At 48.1% G+C, this 18,673-nt stretch overlaps 1 pseudogene; it reads right to left on the bottom strand.

Moving 5' to 3' along the window:
* Positions 1-1,074: 1,074 nt before the first annotated feature.
* The window catches only part of LOC106592546 (band 4.1-like protein 3), a 137,475-nt pseudogene continuing 119,876 nt past the window's right edge, over positions 1,075-18,673 (bottom strand).

The following is an 18,673-nucleotide window of genomic DNA, read 5'->3' as shown; positions in this document are numbered from 1 at the left end:
AGTAAGCTTTAGATACAGTGCAGTAAGCTTTAGATACAGTAAGCTTGAGATGCAGTAAGCTTTAGATACAGTAAGCTTTAGATACAGTGCAGTAAGCATTAGATACAGTAAGCTTTAGAGACAGTGCAGTACGCTTCAGATACAGTACGCTTGAGATGCAGTAAGCTTTAGATACAGTAAGCTTTAGATACAGTGCAGTAAGCATTAGATACAGTAAGCTTGAGATGCAGTAAGCTTTAGATGCAGTAAGCTTTAGATACAGTGCAGTAAGCATTAGATACAGTACGCTTCAGATACAGTGCAGTAACCATTAGATACAGTGCAGTAAGCTTTAGATACAGTAAGCTTTAGATACAGTGCATTAAGTATTAGATACAGTACGCTTCAGATACAGTGCAGTAACCATTAGATACAGTGCAGTAAGCATTAGATACAGTAAGCTTTAGAGACAGTGCAGTACGCTTCAGATACAGTGCAGTAAGCTTTAGAGCCATCAACAAAACCAAACAACCCAAAGCGCGTGTCAAAATGAAGCAAAGCTTTGAGAGGAACAGAAAGATGTGGCTGCAGTCGGCAGATAAACGAACACGTACAGCATGTTTGACAGTCTAGCCATGCAGCGCATTTACTGTACACTGGCTGGAGCACCACTGGATGGGTAGAGGGGAGCAGTGGTGGTGGTGGTGGTGGTAGGGGGGTGCAGCAGGTAGGACATGTGAAGGAGGAGGCAGCTTGTATTGTTTTACATACAGTACCATGGCTAGAGATCCAGGTGATGGTTTGGTGTCAAATTGACCGTTGGCGAAGCTCGACCGTGACAGGTCGCTCCGGGCTTCGTCCAGGCCGCACGACTCCTCTCTCTGTAGTGGTGCATCCTGGGTAATCCGGTCCAAGTCTGTCACCTCCTCATGTGACATGCTGGCGACCTCTGACCTTTCATCTGTCTTTGTGACGACCACAGAGGAATACGGAGCTTCAGTCTTCTGAAGTGAGTTAACGTCACTCATCTTCGGTGAGTTAATACCACCCAATTCATCTTCAGTCTCAGTCTGGTTTAAGTTGAGAGACACTCTCTTATTGCTTGGTCTTAGCATCTACCTCACTGCCAGTCTCTTCTTCATTCAAGGTGAGTTGGGTATCTTTCTCCTTCGATCGGGTCAGATCATCTCCAACGTCATCCTCCTTGATGGAAAGACTCCCCCCTCCTTCATCCTGGTTGGTATCGGTGAAGATTGCGCTGGCATCCATTTTGTCACTGGCGTCCATCTTGTCTTCAGACTCCATTTCCCTCAGGATGATGAGTGTTCCTCTCTTGTCCAAGATGGCCGTAGAGACTTCCTGTCTGACTGTCCCTGGACTGATATTTAGCTTAGGAGACACAGGGGATTTCTTTCCTTCGCCGTCCTCTTTTTCTTCGTCCGTCTCTCTGTCCTTCCAGTCACTGGTAACGTCACGCGGAGTCATCGGGCAACTCCCCTGTGCTCCAGCAGTCCCCACCCCCACCATGACATCACTAGGGTCCACCATGCCTGACTTGTCTGTAGCCTATCAGGGAGAGACTTGGCTTACAGTGATCACACAGACAAAATGAGATACACAGAGAGACACACAGAGACACACACAGAGACACACAAAGAGACACACACATAGAGACACATACAGAGAGACACACACAGAGAGACACACACAGAGAGACACACACACACACACACACAGACACACAGAGACGCACAGAGACACAAACACAGATGCAGACACAGACACAATGAGATACACAGAGAGACACACAGAGAGAGACACACACAGAGACACACAGAGAGAGACACACACAGAGAGACACAGAGACACACAGAGAGAGAGACACACAGAGAGACACAGAGACACACAGAGAGAGACACACAGAGAGAGACACACAGAGAGACAGAGACACAGAGACACACAGACACAAAGAGACACACACAGAGACACACACAGAGAGACACACAGAGACATACAGAGAGACAGAGACACAGAGACACAAAGAGACACACACAGAGAGACACACAGACACAAAGAGACACACAGAGACACACACAGAGACACACAGAGACACAAGGACAGATGGAGACACAGACAGACAGACCTACACGTACACATACTAGGTTGAGACTTTGCTACAGTGACCACACAGACACACGGAGTGACACGTACACACACGTACACACACGTACACACACACGGACTGTCTTACCTCAATGGCATTAGCTTGTACCTCCTGCTGCATCTCTTCCTCAGCAGCAGGAATCTCCTCTGTCTCCTACAGAGAAAACCCAGTTATATATGATATAGTATACAGACAATATAACATTAATTTAGCCTCCATGGTCCATGTTGTAAGTAGTGTCCATGTAAGTGTCCGGTTCTGTTCTACTGCAGCATAATAACAACAGCTTTTCCCTGACCATGTGTCCATTCTTTTTGTGTGTGTGTTTATTTTACCCCCCTTTTTTTCTCCCCAATTCTCGATCTTGTCTCATCGCTGCAACTCCCCAACGGGCTCGGGAGAGGCGACGGTGGAGTCATGCGTCCTCCGAAAACATGACCCATCTAACTGCGCTCCTTAACACCCTCCCGCTTAACCCGGAAGCCAGCCGCACCAATGTGTTGGAGGAAACACCGTTCAACTGGCGACCGGGGTCAGCCTGCAGGCGCCCGGCCAGCACACAGGGAGTCGCTAGAGCGCTATGAGCCAAGTAAAGCCCCCCGGGCCAAACCCTCCCCTAACCCGGGACGACGCTGGGCCAATTGTGCGCCGTCCTATGGGACTTCTGGCCACGGCCAGTTGTGGCACAGCCCGAGAATGAACCCGGGTGTGTAGTAATGCCTCTAGCACTGCGATGTAGTGCCTTAGACCGCTGTGCCACTCGGGAGGCCCCCCCATGTGTCCATTCCTGCTCATGCAGGGGAAACTCAGGAACCCAGGACCCTCCATGCAGTTAGCTAGTAGTCCAGCCTGGCTTTTATGTCCTTGGTGTTCAGTGGTTCACTCCTTGGTGGGAGTTAAAACAGTCCTCCTACCTAAGACCATACTCCTGTTACAGCCAGGGTACCCATGCAGTTATCTAGTCCCCCCCTACAGCTTATGTTCATCTTACGGCTTCCTCTGATTCTCTGTGAGAGAGGGCTGTATATCCACGCAGTGCACCACTACCCATGCAGTTACAGTGAGGGGAAAAATGTATTTGATCCTCTGCTGATTTTGTACGTTTGCCCACTGACAAAGAAATGATCAGTCTATAATTGTAATGGTAGGTTTATTTGAACAGTGAGAGACAGAAAAACAACAACAACAAAAAAATCCAGAAAAACGCATGTCAAAAATGTTATAAAATTATTTGCATTTTAACGAGGGAAATAAATAAGTATCTAAGCCACTCTCTCTTACGTCTGCTGGGGGTGTGTGTAGTGTCTCTGTCACGGGTGCTCTTCTGTAATGCCGTGGGATAAGAAAAGTCTCTTCTCCTACCTAAGACCAGACTCGGTCCCGACCAGCCAGTGTACCCACGCGGTTAGCTAGTATGTATTCTAATACTCCCCCCTCGAACCTGGATCTTACTGAGGAGTCCTGTCGGGTGTGTAGTGGTTCAATCATAGGTGCCTCCTCCACTCCTCCCCCGCTGTGGGAGCGTGCCAGAGATGACGAGGACAGTCTCTTCAGTCCTGGGGTGTCAGCGCCACCTGGTGTGTCTAAGAAGTAATGCTTCATTTCGTTGACGTCTCTCTGGTGTTTCACCTTCTCCTCCAACTCTTCTGTGTCCTGAACCACAAAACCAGAGAGCAGGATACAAGGACGTGAGGTGCTGGTCGACCAATAACCAAAGCAGGAACACAAACAGGCAGGGAGTAGTGTAGGTGATTACTGACTGGGCGGGCTGTACAAAGGGTCGAGAGGCTAGCTTTGATTTGGTGTTTTGTGTTTTCTATTGAAGCTTTGATTGTCTAAGATGTGGTGAAGACATACCTAGTCTAACTAGTAGTTCATGTATTGAACATTATTTTATTTTTATTTTTTATTTTTCATGGCAGCAGAACGTCACGCTAAATGCATCATGTGTTCTGTTTGTCACCAACCTTTAACATGAGATTACTACGCTTGATAAAATAAAAAAAATACGTTCTCTCCTTTAAATCGCCTAATGAAACTATACTGTGGGAAAACAACAGGGGAGAGGGATCCATGAGCAACATTATTTTGTGTCTAGTGCTTTATAACAGGCCTATACATAGTAGATAGAGAGTTACGGGAGGTAGGGAGTTATGTCCTCTTAAGGCTGTGGATAAAATAACTCCCAGAATCACCTCATCCTAGTTACCACAACATATCAGTCAGCAAGGCTAAATAAAACAAGCAATCTGATTCCTCAACAGAAAATTAAAATGTGATAACATCATTTTTACTGCATTGTTGGTTAAGGGCTCGTAAATAAGCATTTCACTGTGAGGTCTACTACACCTGTTGTATTCAGCATTTCACTGTAAGGTCTCCCTACACCTGTTGTATTCAGCATTTCACTGTAAGGTCTACCTACACCTGTTGTATTTGGCGCAAATGTGACTAATAACATTTTGATTTGATGTGGCCAAGCACAAACATCTAGATGTATGTATATCAAACTGAACGGTTGTTTAACTGAAACTCTAAGCAGTTGTGACAGTACGTATGTGGCAGCAGCAGGCCATGCTAGATTAAACAGGACAAGACGAAGGAGCTCATAGTTTATTATATGAAGCAGAGAGCACGGATATAGAGAGAGATGTCGCCATCACTCAGTGGTACTGAGCTGGTGGTCATGACGGTAAAACACAGAGTACCTGTGTCTTCTTCTCAGAGTAATCATCCTCTGCCTCCGACTGACAGCAGAAAGAAAGAACGACAGAGGGAGGGAGGACACAGTAGAGGGAGGGAGGGAGGACACAGTAGAGGGAGGGAGGGAGGACACAGTAGAGGGAGGGAGGGAGGGAGGGAGGGAGGGAGGGAGGGAGGGAGGGAGGGAGGGAGGGAGGGAGGGAGGGAGGGAGGGAGGGAGGGAGGGAGGGAGGGAGGGAGGGAGGGAGGGAGGGAGGACACAGTAGAGAGAGGGAGGGAGGGAAATGAGGACACAGTTGAGAGGGGGGAGGGAGGTGAGGACACAGTTGAGAGGGAGGGAAGTAGGTGAGGACACAGTTGAGAGAGGGAGGGAAGTAGGTGAGGACACAGTAGAGAGAGGGAGGGAGGAAGGGAGGTGAGGACACAGTAGAGAGAGGGAGGGAGGGAGGTGAGGACATAGTAGCGAGAGGGAGGGAGGAAGGGAGGTGAGGACACAGTAGAGAGAGGGAGGGAGGGAGGTGAGGACACAGAAGCGAGAGGGAGGGAGAAAGGGAGGTGAGGACACAGTTGAGAGAGGGAGGGAGGTAGGTGAGGACACAGTAGAGAGAGGGAGGGAGGAAGGGAGGTGAGGACACAGTTGAGAGAGGGAGGGAAGTAGGTGAGGACATAGTAGCGAGAGGGAGGGAGGAAGGGAGGTGAGGACACAGTAGAGAGAGGGAGGGAGGGAGTTGAGGACACAGAAGCGAGAGGGAGGGAGGAAGGGAGGTGAGGACACAGTTGAGAGAGGGAGGGAGGTGTGGACACAGTAGAGAGTGGGAGGGAGGGGGTTGAGGACACAGTAGAGAGAGGGAGGGAGGGAGAGAGGGAGGGAGGGAGGGAGGTGAGGACACAGTAGAGAGAGGGAGGGAGGGAGAGAGGGAGGGAGGGAGGTGAGGACACAGTAGAGAGAGGGAGGGAGGAAGGGAGGTGAGGACACAGTAGAGAGAGGGAGGGAGGGAAGTAGGTGAGGACACAGTAGAGAGAGGGAGGGAGGAAGGGAGGTGAGGACACAGTAGAGAGAGGGAGGGAGGGAGGTGAGGACATAGAAGCGAGAGGGAGGGAGAAAGGGAGGTGAGGACACAGTTGAGAGAGGGAGGGAAGTAGGTGAGGACACAGTAGAGAGAGGGAGGGAGGAAGGGAGGTGAGGACACAGTTGAGAGAGGGAGGGAAGTAGGTGAGGACATAGTAGCGAGAGGGAGGGAGGAAGGGAGGTGAGGACACAGAAGCGAGAGGGAGGGAGGTGTGGACACAGTAGAGAGAGGGAGGGAGGAAGGGAGGTGAGGACATAGTAGCGAGAGGGAGGGAGGGAGGTGAGGACACAGTAGAGAGAGGGAGGGAGGAAGGGAGGTGAGGACAAAGTTGAGAGAGGGAGGGAGGGAGTTGAGGACACAGAAGAGAGAGGGAGGGAGGGAGGTGAGGACACAGTTGAGAGAGAGGGAGGGAGGTGAGGACACAGTAGAGGGAGGGAGGGAGGGAGGGGAGGGAGGGAGGGAGGGAGGGAGGGAGGGAGGGAGGGAGGGAGGGAGGGAGGGAGGGAGGGAGGGAGGGAGGGAGGGAGGGATGGAGGGAGGGAGGGAGGGAGGTGAGGACACAGTTGAGAGAGGGAGGGAGGAAGGGAGGTGAGGACACAGTAGAGAGAGGGAGGGAGGGTGTTGAGGACACATAAGCGAGAGGGAGGGAGGAAGGGAGGTGTGGACACAGTTGAGAGAGGGAGGGAGGTGTGGACACAGTAGAGAGTGGGAGGGAGGGGGTTGAGGACACAGTAGAGAGAGGGAGGGAGGGAGAGAGGGAGGGAGGGAGGTGAGGACATAGTAGCGAGAGGTAGGTAGGGAGGGAGGTGAGGACACAGTAGAGGGAGGGTGGGAGGTTAGGACACAGTTGAGAGAGGGAGGGAGGTGAGGACACAGTAGAGAGAGGGAGGGAGGGAGGGAGGGAGGGAGGGAGGAGGGAGGGAGGGAGGGAGGGAGGGAGGGAGGGAGGAGGGAGGGAGGGAGGGAGGGAGGGAGGGAGGTGAGGACACAGTAGAGAGAGGGAGGGAGGGGGTTGAGGACACAGTAGAGAGAGGGAGGGAGGAAGGTGAGGACACAGTAGCGAGAGGGAGGGAGGGAGGGAGGTGAGGACACAGTAGAGAGAGGGAGGGAGGGGATTAAGGACACAGTAGAGGGAGGGAGGGAGGAGGAGGGAGGGAGGGAGGGAGGGAGGGAGGGAGGGAGGAGGGAGGGAGGGAGGGAGGGAGGGAGGGAGGGAGGGAGGGAGGGAGGGAGGGAGGGAGGTGAGGACACAGTGAAGGGAGGAAAGGAGGACACAACAGAGGGAAGGAGGACACAACAGAGGGAAGGAGGGAAAGAGACAGGGCCAGGTACAGAATCAGGAAACCTGAGATACAATTCCGAGTGAAAGTCCTTCACATAAATATGTTAATAACAATGCAGACTTAAACCCAATATATATCTGCTGCTTTGCAGAAAGTAGACTAATCCACTGTACTGAAAAGCTTGCATCCCCAGAGAATCTAAAATAAATGTGCAGCGTAAATACAAGAAATAAGCAGCTTCAGTATTTGTTCATCACAACCTCACCCTGACCCTCATTGACTGATGCTTCTAGACTCCAGACTGGGATCTTCTCCCTACTAACCTCAGAAGCCGTGGTTTCTCCATCCAGGTCAAAGTCAGTTTGCTCGCTGTCTGTCTGTTATTTAAAACAGACAGCGGAACCGTTCCCGATCAGCAAGCAGGGAAATGAGAGAGAGAAACCCAGTTCAAACTTTGGAAAAGTTAACGTTGAATATTTCTCCTGAACAGTGAGGATATTTCTCCTGAACAGTGAGGATATTTCTCCTGAACAGTGAGGATATTTCTCCTGAACAATCACAATCATGAACGGAGATAATGGTTGGATGCATTGGGAAATACATAGAGGTCGCTATATAAGCATTACAAAAAGCTACAAAGATTAAGCTTGGCAAAAAAAAGAAGAGAGAAGCAAGAATAATTTGTAAACAGACAGAGGAATTAGAAACCGTTAACATTAAACAGACAGAGGAAGTAGAAACCGTTAACGTTAAACCGACAGGAAGTAGAAACCGTTAACGTTAAACAGACAGAGGAAGTAGAAACCGTTAACGTTAAACAGACCGGAAGTAGAAACCGTTAACGTTAAACAGACAGAGGAAGTAGAAACCGTTAACGTTAAACAGACAGGAAGTAGAAACCGTTAACGTTAAACAGACAGGAAGTAGAAACCGTTAATGTTGAACGGACGCCGAGAAAATGTAAACTGTTAATGTTGAACGGACGCCGAGGAAATGTAAACCGTTAACGTTGAACGGACTCCGAGGAAATGTAAACCGCTAACGTTGAACAGTGATGTTGTAGTGGTTTAAGGCCCTACTATAGTAGAGTTACTGATGTAGTAGTGGTTTAAGGTCCTACTATAGTAGAGTTACTGATGTAGTAGTGGTTTAAGGCCCTACTATAGTAGAGTTACTGATGTAGTAGTGGTTTAAGGTCCTACTATAGCAGTTACTGATGTAATAGTGGTTTAAGGCCCTACTATAGTAGAGTTACTGATGTAGTAGTGGTTTAAGGCCCTACTATAGGAGAGTTACTGATGTTGTAGTGGTTTAAGGTCCTACTATAGTAGAGTTACTGATGTAGTAGTGGTTTAAGGTCCTACTATAGCAGTTACTGATGTAGTAGTGGTTTAAGGTCCTACTATAGTAGAGTTACTGATGTAGTAGTGGTTTAAGGCCTACTATAGTAGAGTTACTGATGTAGTAGTGGTTTAAGGCCCTACTATAGTAGAGTTACTGATGTTGTAGTGGTTTAAGGCCCTACTATAGTAGAGTTACTGATGTAGTAGTGGTTTAAGGCCCTACTATAGTAGAGTTACTGATGTAGTAGTGGTTTAAGGCCTACTATAGTAGAGTTACTGATGTAGTAGTGGTTTAAGGCCCTACTATAGTAGAGTTACTGATGTAGTAGTGGTTTAAGGCCCTACTATAGTAGAGTTACTGATGTAGTAGTGGTTTAAGGCCCTACTATAGTAGAGTTACTGATGTAGTAGTGTTATTTCAAGCATTTCACGGTAAGGTCTAATCAGCGCATGTGACAACTAAAATGTGATTTGATTTTAAGGTCTACTATAAGTAGACCACACCGCTTCCTCTTCCTCTGAACAACTGTCATGGGGATGCAGGCCCTGATCGATGGAGGCGGTGAGAGAAGCCGCCTTGGGCTCCAGGTAGCACAGACACAGCGCCAGCGGGAAGGACAGCGTGAGGGCGTTAGGCACCGAGAACGACGTGGACAAGAGAAAGAAGAAGATGATGTAGAAGAAGCAGGGGATGAAAGAAGGCGACTTGCAGGGCCGGAAATGCTGCGCGCTCTCAGGGAGCAAGGTGAGGTAGCCATCCTCATCCAGAAAAGAGGAGAGGTCGGGGAGGTGCAGGGAGAAGGCGAACAGAGTGCCGCCCCGCCTCCCATGGGCCTTCAGCTGTTCTAGACGCTGTTTCCGGGCCTACAGGAGTAACACCTGCTCCTCTAGGAGGGCGGCGGTGCGGTCCGCTTTGGCCTGGCGCCGACGGGAACCCGCAGAGGATTTAGCCGGGCTGACGGACGCACAGCGTTATACGGGACGCGTTCTCCCTGCGCTGCCGAGAGGCCCTTAGTGGAGGTCACGCGGGAGGAGGGGAGGGAGGGGGTCAGAGCGGAGGGGTACAGACATGGGGAGCACTGATAGAGGGAGGCAGCAGGGGAGGGGGTGGACAGTGGGATGGAGAGCCAATTCACATGAGGAGAGGGAGGAGTGGAATGATGGACGATCCAAATGGGGGGGAGGAGAAAAGAAAAGCTAATTAGTTAAGCAACAAGACAAGAAAAGTCAGTTATGGTATAGAGCTGAGCAGAGAGTAAATACGCTGGAAGCATTGTAGAGAAAGAAACAAGATAACCCTCCTAACCCAACTTACCCATTTACTATAAGAAGACCGAAGACACGAGGTTCATCTTGGGGTGAGTTGTAAAGATTCTCATCTTACTTTGTACCTTTGTAACGTCCGTTGACAGTACCGACAGTAATAACGCTGTTGTGACGTCCTTTGACAGTACCGACAGTAATAACGCTGTTGTAACGTCCTTTGACAGTACCGACAGTAATAACGCTGTTGTGACGTCCTTTGACAGTACCGACAGTAATAACGCTGTTGTGACGTCCTTTGACAGTACCGACAGTAATAACGCTGTTGTGACGTCCTTTGACAGTACCGACAGTAATAACGCTGTTGTAACGTCCTTTGACAGTACCGACAGTAATAACGCTGTTGTGACGTCCTTTGACAGTACCGACAGTAATAACGCTGTTGTGACGTCCTTTGACAGTACCGACAGTGTGACGTCCTTTGACAGTACCGACAGTAATAACGCTGTTGTAACGTCCTTTGACAGTACCGACAGTAATAACGCTGTTGTGACGTCCTTTGACAGTACCGACAGTAATAACGCTGTTGTGACGTCCTTTGACAGTACCGACAGTAATAACGCTGTTGTGACGTCCTTTGACAGTACCGATAGTAATAAGAAAATCCAATGTCCACAGATAGCCGTTTAGGATTCACTCTTTCTAGAGTTCTCTACAGGTCAGACAGGCTTCAGTAGAGCTGTTACTAGGAAGGCTACCGTTGCCTTTCCTTAGAGCAAAGGCACCGCTACAATTCAGAGGACATATTTTTCCACCAGCCTTTTGAGTTTAAGATTCATCCAACTCAGAGTTGAGTGTGACCCAAACTGCTTAACCCTGGACCAATCATATTGGTACTGGCACTCTTTAATACTAACCAAACGTCTACGGCTAACCTTATTGGCTAATATGAGGAAGAGGAAGATAATCTACCTTGTTGTCAAGTCTGAGCGGGGTTGAGATGACGTTGTGATCCGACGTCTCGTCGGCGTTGGTCTGCTCCGCCTCTTCCTCAGCCTTCTCCTCCTCTGCCTTCTTCTCTGGGGTTACCGTGGTGATCAGGTCTCCCGTGGTGGTGAACAGGTCTCCCGTGGTGGTGATCAGGTCTCCCGTGGTGGTGATCAGGTCTCCCGTGGTGGTGATCAGGTCTCCCGTGGTGGTGATCAGGTCTCCCGTGGTGGTGATCAGGTCTCCCGTGGCGACAGCTTTGGCTGGTGTAGCTTCCCTCATCATCAGGGTGTGGTGGTTCTCTGTGTTGGGCACTGGGAGGAAAGACAGTGACATTTACATTCAAGATGTGTGATTTGAAGATTGAAGTGTTTTGGGTGTTAATGAAAAAGCCCGGTCCTCAGTAGCCCTAACCCCTTCCTCTAGGACCTGACACTGATGTTTACAGGTCTGTAAAGAGGAAGATCCATCACTACACTGCTTACAGACTCTTATAGTTCCTACCTCCGTTGGGAAGGGGTAGGGAGTGATTTAGGAGGGTAACAACACAATGGATGAGTCCCTACCTCATTGGGAAGGGGTAGGGAGTGATTTAGGAGGGTAACAACACAATGGATGAGTCCATACCTCCGTCGAGACTACGTGACATGGGGTAGCGTTTGGAGGAGGAACGTTCGAAGAAGGGCGCGGCCCTGATGATCTGAGAGGAGACTCTCCGGGTCTGAGCCTGGGTTCTACCGCTGTAACGGAACTTAGAACCAAGACCTAGGAACTTCTTAGGGGGGGCCTCTGGGGACACCAGTCTGACAGAGGAGAGAAGAAGAGAGGAGAGTACAGTAAGGCATTGAGAACATATGTTGATGTTTATGACGCATAACGATTTGTGCGTTTAATGCTTCTGCTGTGTTTTCTATCTAATGGACAGGCTACAACACTTGAGCGTACCTCTTACCTGAAGAATGTATGTTGCTCAACACATGTCTTCCACAGTCTCTTGGCTGCACGGTGGTTAGGGAGCTTGAAGCCAATCATGCTCTCAAACTGCTCAAACTGCAAGAGGGGAGAGAGAGAGCGAGAGAGGAGAGATAGAGATAGAAGGAGAGAGAGTAAGGAGAGATAGAGAGGAGAGAGAGGAGAGAGAGATAGATAGAAGGAGAGAGAAAAAGGAGAGAGAGAGAGAGAAGAGATAGAGAGGAGAGAGAGAGAGGAGAGAGAGAGATAGAAGGAGAGAGAGAAAGGAGAGAGAGAGAGAGGAGAGATAGAGAGGAGAGAGAGAGAGAGGAGGGAGAGAGAGGAGAGAGAGAGAGAGGGTGGGTGGGTGGGAGGAGAGAGAGAGAGAGAGAGAGAGATAGAGAGGAGAGAAAGGAGAGATAGAAGGAGAGTAAGGAGAGATAGAGAGGAGAGAGAGGAGAGAGAGGGGAGAGAGATAGAGAGGAGAGAGAGAGAGGAGAGAGAGAGGAGAGAGATAGAGAGGAGAGAGAGGAGAGAGAGAGGAGAGAGAGAGGAGAGGGTGGGTGGGAGGAGAGAGAGAGAGAGAGAGGAGAGATGGAGAGAGAGAGAGAGAGATAGAGAGAGAGAGACAGAGAGAGAGGAGAGAGAGAGGAGAGAGAGAGGAGAGAGAGAGAGGGTGGGTGGGTGGGAGGAGAGAGAGAGAGAGATAGAGAGGAGAGAGAGGAGAGATAGAAGGAGAGTAAGGAGAGATAGAGAGGAGAGAGAGGAGAGAGAGAGGAGAGAGATAGAGAGGAGAGAGAGAGAGGAGAGAGAGGAGAGATAGAGAGGAGAGAGAGAGGAGAGGGTGGGTGGGAGGAGAGAGAGAGAGAGGAGAGATGGAGAGAGAGAGAGAGAGGAGAGAGACAGAGAGAGAGGAGAGAGAGAGAGGAGAGAGTGAGAGAGAGAGGGTGGGAGGAGAGCCATAATACAACATTTTAAATGCCTCTATTCCTTTGGAACTGTGGAGTGTAATGTTTACTGTTCATTTCTGATTGTTTATTTCACATTTTTGTTTACTATCTTTTTCACTTGCATTGGCAATGTTAGCATGTTTCCCATGCCAATAAAGCCCCTTGAATTGAATTGAATTGAGAGAGAGAGAGAGAGAGAGAGAGAGAGAGAGAGAGAGAGAGAGAGAGAGAGAAAGAGAGAGAGGTGGTAACCATATCAGAAGTGATTCCAATCTTAAGACAAACAGAAAGCAGCTTCATGAATAGGTCCAAGAGTTTTACCTGACCACCTAACATAACCAAGAAAACGACTAGGCCGTGGTAAAACTGGTCCCAGAGTTTTACCTGACCACCTAACATAACCAAGAAAACCACCCCGGGCCGTGGTAAAACTGGTCCCAGAGTTTTACCTGACCACCTAACATAACCAAGAAAACGACTAGGCCGTGGTAAAACTGGTCCCAGAGTTTTACCTGACCACCTAACATAACCAAGAAAACGACTAGGCCGTGGTAAAACTGGTCCCAGAGTTTTACCTGGTCGGTTCACATGGTCAGGCAAACTCCTAACCCTGACAGATCTGTTGTTGTTGTTGTTGTTGTTGTTTGTGTGTTTACCTCTCCAGGATGTATCTTGATGTAGAAGTTGTTTCTCTTGTAGGAGATCTTCAGGACGGTGGGCCAGGCGAAGCGGTTAATTCTCAGTCGGTCTCTATAGATGAGGAGACCACTGGAGAACACTCCTAGCATGATCTCTATGCCTTCAGAGTCCTATAGATTATAGATGTATATTATATAACACATTACAGTGCATTCAGGAAGTATTCACACGCCTTTGACTGATCCTACATTTTCTTGTTGTTAAAGCCTGAACTTCAAATGGATTAAATTTAGATTTTTGTGGTCACTGTCCTACACACACAATACCCCATAATGACATCACAATACCCCATAATGACATCACAATACCCCATAATGACATCACAACACCCCATAATGACATCACAATACCCCATAATGACATCACAACACCCCATAATGACATCACAATACCCCATAATGACATCACAATACCCCATAATGACAACGTGGATTTATGTTTTTAGAAAGGTTTACAAATTAATTACAAATGAAAAGCTGAAATGTCTTGAAGAAAATAGATATTCAAACCCTTTGTTATGGCAAGCCTAAATACGATGATGAGTAAAAATTTGCTCAAGTCACATAACAAGTTGCATGGATTCACTTGTGTGTGCAATAATAGTGTGCAATAATAGTGTTTAACCTGTTGGGGATAGGGGGCAGTATTTGCACGGCCGGATAAAAAACGTACCCGATTTAATCTGGTTACTACTCCTGCCCAGTAACTAGAATATGCATATAATTATTGGCTTTGGATAGCAAACACCCTAAAGTTTCTAAAACTGTTTGAATGGTGTCTGTGAGTATAACAGAATTCATATGGCAGGCAAAAACCTGAGAAGATTCCTTACAGGAAGTGGCCTGTCTGACCATTTCTTGCCCTCCTTGATTATCTCTATCCAAAACAGGGGATCTCTGCTGTTACGTGACACTTCCTATGGCTCCCATAGGCTCTCAGAAGGCGGGAAAAAGCTGAATGATGTAATTCCAGCCCCAGGCTGAAACACATTAGCGTTTTTGGCAAGTGGCCGATCAGAGGACAATGGGCTTAGGCGCGTGCACGAGTCGACCCCATGCTTTATTTTCTTTCGTCTTTTTACCTAAACGCAGATTCCCGGTCGGAATATTATCGCTGTTTTACGAGAAAAATGCCATAAAAATTTATTTTAAACAGCGGTTGACATGCTTCGAAGTACGGTAATGGAATATTTAGAAATTTTTGGTCACGAAATGCGTCGTGCTCGTCACCCTTCTTTACCATTCGGATAGTGTCTTGAACGCACGAACAAAACAGAGGATATTTGGATATAACTACGGATTATTTGGGACCAAACCAACATTTGTTATTGAAGTAGAAGTCCTGGGAGTGCATTCTGACGAAGAACACCAAAGGTATTAACATGTTTCTTATAGTAAATCTGACTTTGGTGAGTGCTAAACTTGCTGGGTGTCTAAATAGCTAGCCCTGTGATGCCGGGCTATCTACTCAGAATATTGCAAAATGTGCTTTCACCGAAAAGCTATTTTAAAATCGGACATATCGAGTGCATAGAGGAGTTCTGTATCTATAATTCTTAAAATAATTGTTATGCTTTTGTGAACGTTTATCGTGAGTAATTTAGCAAATTTTTTGTAAATTCGCCGGAAGTTTGCGGGGGTATGCTAGTTCTGAACGTCACATGCTAATGTAAAAGCTGGTTTTTGATATAAATATGAACTTGATTGAACAAAACATGCATGCATTGTATAACATAATGTCCTAGGTGTGTCATCTGATGAAGATCATCAAAGGTTAGTGCTGCATTTAGCTGTGGTTTGGGTTTTTGTGACATTATATGCTAGCTTGAAAAATGGGTGTCTGATTATTTCTGGCTGGGTACTCTGCTGACATAATCTAATGTTTTGCTTTCGTTGTAAAGCCTTTTTGAAATCGGACAGTGTGGTTAGATTAACGAGAGTCTTGTCTTTAAAATGGTGTAAAATAGTCATATGTTTGAGAAATTGAAGTAATAGCATTTCTAAGGTATTTGAATAACGCGCCACAGGATTCCACTGGCTGTTACGTAGGTGGGACGATTTCTTCCCGCCGACCCTAGACAGGTTAACGTGATTTTTCAATGACTACCTCAGCTAAGTAGTCGTGCTGCACTCCGCTCCGCAGGTAATATTACATCTCATTACATTACAACAGTTTGATTTGTTTGATCTGAGCAATTTTTTAGCTAGCTACTTAGCTGTCTTTGTATCAAAGATAATTGTGTAGTTTAGAGTAATTTTCGAAGTTAGCTAGCCAGCTATTTTCGCCCGCCGCGCTGCGCCACCGTTCTCCTACTTAGTCAACAACTGCTAGCTAGCTAGCCAACTTCTACCGACTAGCAGCACTGTAGAAACTAATACATTACAACGGAACGATTTGATTAGTGTAGTGTTAGCTAGCTACATAGTTGTCTTTGCTCTCTTTGTATCTAAGATAATTGTGTAGTTTAGAGTAATTATCGAGGTTAGCTAGCCAGCTATTTTCGTCCGCCGCGCCGCGCCACCGTTCTCCTACTTAGTCAACACTGCTAGCTAGCCAACTTCTACCGACTAGCAGCACTGTAGAAACTAATACATTACAACGGAACGATTTGATTGGTGTAGTGTTAGCTAGCTACATAGTTGTCTTTGCTGTCTTTGTATCTAAGATAATTGTGTAGTTTAGAGTAATTATCCAGGTTAGCTAGCCAGGTTAGCTAGTGTTAGCTAGCTACATAGTTGCCTTTGTATCATGATAAGGTGTAACACTGAAACTATCAAGGTTACCTAGCCAGCTACACTTTCAAACAAAGTCAACAACGCAGCCACTACTAGCTAGCCTACTTTACCAGCCAGCAGTACTGTATCATTTTAGTCAATAAGTTGTCTTTGTCATAGTTTGTCATAGTTTGATAATTGTGTAGTTTAGAGTAATTATCGAGGTTAGCTGGCCAGCTATTTTCGTCCCCCGCGACGCCATTTCCAAACCTAGCCAACTATTACCGACGAGCAGCATTGTAGAAACTAAATACATTACAAAGGAACGTCTTGATTAGTGTTATGTTAGCTAGCTACATAGTTGCCTTTGCATCATGATAAGGTGTAGTACTGAAACTATCGAGGTTACCTAGCCAGCTACACTTTCAAACAAAGTCAACAACGCAGCCACTGCTAGCTAGCCTACTTCACCAGCCAGCAGTACTGTATCATTTTAATCATTTTAGTCAATAAGATTTTTGCAACGTAAGCTTAACTTTCTGAACATTCGAGACGTGTAGTCCACTTGTCATTCCAATCTCCTTTGCATTAGCGTAGCCTCTTCTGTAGCCTGTCAACTATGTGTCTGTCTATCCCTGTTCTCTCCCCTCTGCACAGGCCATACAAACGCTTCACACCGCATGGCCGCTGCCACTCTAACCTGGTGGTCCCTGCGCGCACGACCCACGTGGAGTTCCAGGTCTCCGGCAGCCTCTGGAACTGCCGGTCTGCAGCCAACAAGGCAGAGTTCATCTCAGCCTATTCTACCCTCCAGTCCCTCGACTTCCTGGCGCTGACGGAAACATGGATTACCACAGATAACACTTCTACTCCTACTGCTCTCTCCTCGTCTGCCCACGTGTTCTCGCACACCCCGAGAGCTTCTGGTCAGCGGGTGGTGGCACTGGGATCCTCATCTCTCCCAAGTGGACATTCTCTCTTTCTCCCCTGACCCATCTGTCTATCGCCTCCTTTGAATTCCATGCTGTCACAGTTACCAGCCCTTTCAAGCTTAACATCCTTATCATTTATCGCCCTCCAGGTTCCCTTGGAGAGTTCATCAATGAGCTTGACGCCTTGATAAGCTACTTTCCTGAGGATGGCTCACCTCTCACAGTTCTGGGTGACTTTAACCTCCCCACGTCTACCTTTGACTCATTCCTCTCTGCCTCCTTCTTTCCACTCCTCTCCTCTTTTGACCTCACCCTCTCACCTTCCCCCCCCTACTCACAAGGCAGGCAATACGCTTGACCTCATCTTTACTAGATGCTGTTCTTCCACTAATCTCATTGCAACTCCCCTCCAAGTCTCCGACCACTACCTTGTATCCTTTTCCCTCTCGCTCTCATCCAACACTTCTCACTCTGCCCCTACTCGGATGGTATTGCGCCATCCCAACCTTCGCTCTCTCTCCCCCGCTACTCTCTCCTCTTCCATCCTATCATCTCTTCCCCCTGCTCAAACCTTCTCCAACCTATCTCCTGATTCTGCCTCCTCAACCCTCCTCTCCTCCCTTTCTGCATCCTTTGACTCTCTATGTCCCCTATCCTCCAGGCCGGCTCGGTCCTCCCCCCCTGCTCCGTGGCTCGACGACTCATTGCGAGCTCACAGAACAGGGCTCCGGGCAGCCGAGCGGAAATGGAGGAAAACTCGCCTCCTTGTGGACCTGGCATCCTTTCACTCCCTCCTCTCTACATTTTCCTCTTCTGTCTCTGCTGCTAAAGTCACTTTCTACCACTCTAAATTCCAAGCATCTGCCTCTAACCCTAGGAAGCTCTTTTCCACCTTCTCCTCCCTCCTGAATCCTCCTCCCCCCCTCCTCCCTCTCTGCGGATGACTTCGTCAACCATTTTGAAACGACATCCGATCCTCGTTTGCTAAGTCAAACGACACCACTGGTCCTGCTCACACTGCCCTACCCTGTGCTTTGACCTCTTTCTCCCCTCTCACTCCAGATGAAATCTCGCGTCTTGTGACGGCCGGCCGCCCAACAACCTGCCCGCTTGACCCTATCCCCTCCTCTCTTCTCCAGACCATTTCCGGAGACCTTCTCCCTTACCTCACCTCGCTCATCAACTCATCCTTGACCGCTGGCTACATCCCTTCCGTCTTCAAGAGAGCGAGAGTTGCACCCCTTCTGAAAAAACCTACACTCGATCCTTCCGATGTCAACAACTACAGACCAGTGTCCCTTCTTTCTTTTCTCTCCAAAACTCTTGAACGTGCCGTCCTTGGCCAGCTCTCCTGCTATCTCTCTCAGAATGACCTTCTTGATCCAAATCAGTCAGGTTTCAAGACTGGTCATTCAACTGAGACTGCTCTTCTCTGTGTCACGGAGGCGCACCGCATTGCTAAAGCTAACTCTCTCTCCTCTGCTCTCATCCTTCTAGCCCTATCGGCTGCCTTTGATACTGTGAACCATCAGATCCTCCTCTCCACCCTCTCCGAGTTGGGCATCTCCGGCGCGGCCCACGCTTGGATTGCGTCCTACCTGACAGGTCGCTCCTACCAGGTGGCGTGGCGAGAAT

Source organism: Salmo salar, chromosome ssa14 (assembly GCF_905237065.1).
Source record: "Salmo salar chromosome ssa14, Ssal_v3.1, whole genome shotgun sequence".
Taxonomy (NCBI): domain Eukaryota; kingdom Metazoa; phylum Chordata; class Actinopteri; order Salmoniformes; family Salmonidae; genus Salmo; species Salmo salar.
Note: the sequence above shows the minus strand (reverse complement) of the source record. Positions and strands in the feature narration are given on the sequence as shown.